General features: G+C 39.9%; 1 long non-coding RNA gene across 1 annotated transcript in view; it reads left to right on the top strand.

The window, feature by feature from the left end:
* LOC109299745 overlaps positions 1-1,383 on the top strand; it is a 44,027-nt gene extending 42,644 nt beyond the window's left edge. Inside the window, exon 4 of the long non-coding RNA XR_002097983.1 lies at positions 321-1,383. This is a non-coding gene — a long non-coding RNA (uncharacterized LOC109299745). The remainder of the gene's footprint in view (positions 1-320) is intronic.
* Positions 1,384-3,547: the final 2,164 nt, after the last annotated feature.

The following is a 3,547-nucleotide window of genomic DNA, read 5'->3' as shown; positions in this document are numbered from 1 at the left end:
ATGCTGTTATAGGTTTTATTATATCACAGTCTGTCCTCCTCCAGCCTTACTTTCCTTTTATGTTCTTTTTGGCCTCCTTTTCTTTCCAAAGCTCACTATATCCCATTTTAAATGCTAGTCAAAATGCTTTCCTCCTGAGCAAACTTGTAATGGTTTTGGTCTAATATATGGAATCCCTCCCTTTGTGACTATCCCACCACACATAGGTTCAGTCCAAAGACCCAAGCTTTGGAGACAAAAGCCTTATCATATCTATGCTAAGGGGTGAACAATTCATTCTTCCTCTTTAGCTGCCTCTTTGTTGATTGTTAATTGTACAGGAAGGATGGACTTGAAGAACTGAGTGATTCACTAACTGTCAGCCAATCATCGTGGGATTTCATTATGCTTTTTTTTTTTTTACAAAGATATTTACCTTTATCACCATAAAAACATAAATTAATCATCATTAATTAAATCCCCGTCTCAGTCTATTCCACCTTAGTTACCTGATATCTTGTTAAAGTTTAATAGTGTTTCACTGGACAAACCTAGGGTTATATCAACATTAAAGAAATACAATAAGAGCCATCTTTTCTTTCTTTGATTCTTTATCTGACCAAAACATTAAATGGATTTTTAGAACAGATATTCAATGTGCCAAGTCCTTTTGAAATATCTCAGCCTTCATAAATGTTTCTTGATGGTTCAGGTAAGAACCTTTCTGTTGCTCCTCATATCAAGAACTTAGCTTAATAATATTATGTTATTTCTCTCTGCCATTGTTTGAAAATCTCTGGGTGCCTTAGCACAGATGAATACAGAGTAATAACTGAACAATAATAAATATCTGATTAATCCAGAGCAGGAAGTAAATAAAAGAACACAACTCTCAAACCCTCTCTCTATTCACCAGATGACAAGCAAAGTAAATAGGTTGTATTATTTTTATTACAAAAGGCCTGACCAAGGCTCGTGTGCCCATCATGCGAGGCCCTGTAAAACCAAACAGTAAGGGCTGGTGTATGTTCCTTTTATGCTGTTACCAGGAGCACTGCTCTGAAGCATGTCCTGCCCATTTGCCTCCTTATCTTCCAGAGATGCAGATGCATAGCCACCTAAGAGAAAGCCTGGGCAGATGCCATTAAACACACCTGAGACAGAGAGCCTAAGGACAGCTTTTGGAATGTGTTCAGGTTTTTTTAATGCAGTTACACTGCCATATATCTAGAAGTTATTGTTGCTGCTGCTGCTGCTGCTGCTATCTGTCTCCTTCTTCTTATATTCAGTACTTAATTCTGCAAGCCCTGTCTTAAAAAAACAATTCTTAAAATCACAGCCTTTACATACCATTTGTTCAGTAGCTATATATTACATATTAATTTAATAAATGCATATATACATATATAACAAGTGTATTAGATCTTTTGATTTTTCAATCCTGTTTGACCCCATTTAACTGTTAGCCATTTTGTGAGAGATTTGTTGCAGCTTTCCTAACTGTCAGTTTTGCCATTTGCAGAAGCTGTCTGCAATCGTGTTTGCTTGCCTTTTGTTTGAGCTAGCAAGGTCTTCCAGCCTGCCATTGCAGTGTGTCTGATCTCACTGGCCAGGAAGATGAACATTTTCCCCTGCATATCAATTCTCTGACTCCTTTCCCCAGAGATTCCACCTTTGACCTACCCCAGGCTTCTAGCCTCCATCAAAACCAAATGTAGTCCCATTCCTTTAATTGACAGGAGGAGGCAAGCATAGCAAGGCACTCCGAATTCTTAGCTCTCACCAGCCCCTGCAGATCCCATTTATCACTTTCACAGCATGGCAGGGGAACCATTTTTCAAGGGATCATACGTGGCTGCCTGTTCTCCAGCAGGACTAATGTAATGGCCGGCACCATTACATAAGCAGCTAGAGTGCAAAGCTTTATCCCTTTGTTCTCCCCATATGGAACTTACTCATAGTTTCCTGCTTTAATGTGGCTCGTAGCCATGTTCAGATGTATGGCCGATAGAAATAATAGAGAGGCTAAGGTAAGTTATGACAGTAGTGACATCATTACAGTCAGGAAAGAGCTGCTCCAAAAATTGCGTTCCACACTTTTTAAAAATAGACTTATAAAGCACTTGGCAGAAGAATAAGAGATCTCATGACATTTGCCTCCTCAGATACTGATCTTACATAAGACCTAGGACATGAAAGAAAGGGAACCACAGTGCTATTAAGGTTTAAGAAATATCTAATCTAATTTCCTGTGGAATGAACCAAGGCAAGTTCTTGAAGAAATAGAAAACAAAAATCATTGTTATTCCATTGGTATGCCTGTAAAATGAGGCCTGAGAATGGTAGAATAACTATGGAGAGGTCTAAAAACAGAGACAGGTTAATAAATGAAAAAGAAAAGGTCTGCTATGTAGGGAGGATGGCATTGAGATAAAAGGAAACCTAGGTGTGGACCAAAATATAAATTAATACTTTGCTTCATTTTTCTACCAGGACAGTGATGCAGAACATGAGGAGAAGGGTTGTGGGAATGGCTTATGGGAATAAGTTTATAGAAATTAAAATGAACACCTCTGAGGTGAAGCAAAAAGCAAACCAGCATGCCAGACTTGCCCGATTTCTTTCTTTGACAAGATAAATTATTTTCTAGACTAGAGAAACATGCTAAATCTGATCTGTATTTGAAGAAGAAACAAAGACTTTCCCCATCATCTTCCTTCTTTTGCTTTCTTTCATTCTGATACCATGGCACGTGAAAATTTGTAGCTAAAATGGAGAAGATGATCTATACAATAAATGTAAGATGGGACAGAAGCTAGCTAAAGGGGAGATGACAACAGGTTGTACAGAAAGGAGGGAAGTTGCTTGTAGAGTGTCTCAGCAATTGGTCTTGAGACCAATCTTATTCAACATTTGCATTAAGTAATTTGGTACAAAAAAAAGAATATGTTTATGAAATTTGGTGTTGGCCTGAAGTTGGAAGACATTGTCAGTACAAAGAAGGCCTGGCATATCATACAGGAAAAGGTGGATGATTTGAGGACTGGAATAATAGAAATTTAATTTTAAGTTTAATATTTAAACGAGGGGCCAGCAGGGGAGATTATGCTTAGGGGCAACCAACACGGGTTCATTAGAGGCAGGTCCTGTCAAACCAACCTGGTAACCTTCTACGACCAGGTCACCAAATCCTTAGGTGAAAGGGTAGCAGTGGACTTAGTCTTCCTGGACTTTTGGAAGGCCTTTGACACTGTCTCTCACCCCATTCTCATGAAGAAACTGGGGGATGTGGTGTCGACACCTACACAGTCAAATGGGTCGCCAACTGGCTGGAGGGCCACACCCAGAGAGTGGTAGTGGACGGGTCATTTTTGACCTGGAGGGATGTAGGCAGTGGGGTTCCCCAGGGCTCAGTCCTCGGGCCCGCACTGTTCAACATCTTCATCAGTGACTTGGACAAGGGGGTAAAAAGCACGCTGTTCAAATTTGCTGATGACACTAAGATGTGGGGGGATGTGGGCACACTAGAAGGGAGGAATAGGCTGCAATCAGACCTAGACAGGTTACA

Source organism: Gavialis gangeticus, unplaced genomic scaffold, assembly GCF_001723915.1.
Source record: "Gavialis gangeticus isolate Ggan-Ray unplaced genomic scaffold, GavGan_comp1, whole genome shotgun sequence".
NCBI classification, from domain to species: domain Eukaryota; kingdom Metazoa; phylum Chordata; order Crocodylia; family Gavialidae; genus Gavialis; species Gavialis gangeticus.
The sequence above is the reverse complement of the archived record's forward strand: the minus strand, read 5'-3'. Positions and strand labels throughout refer to the sequence as shown.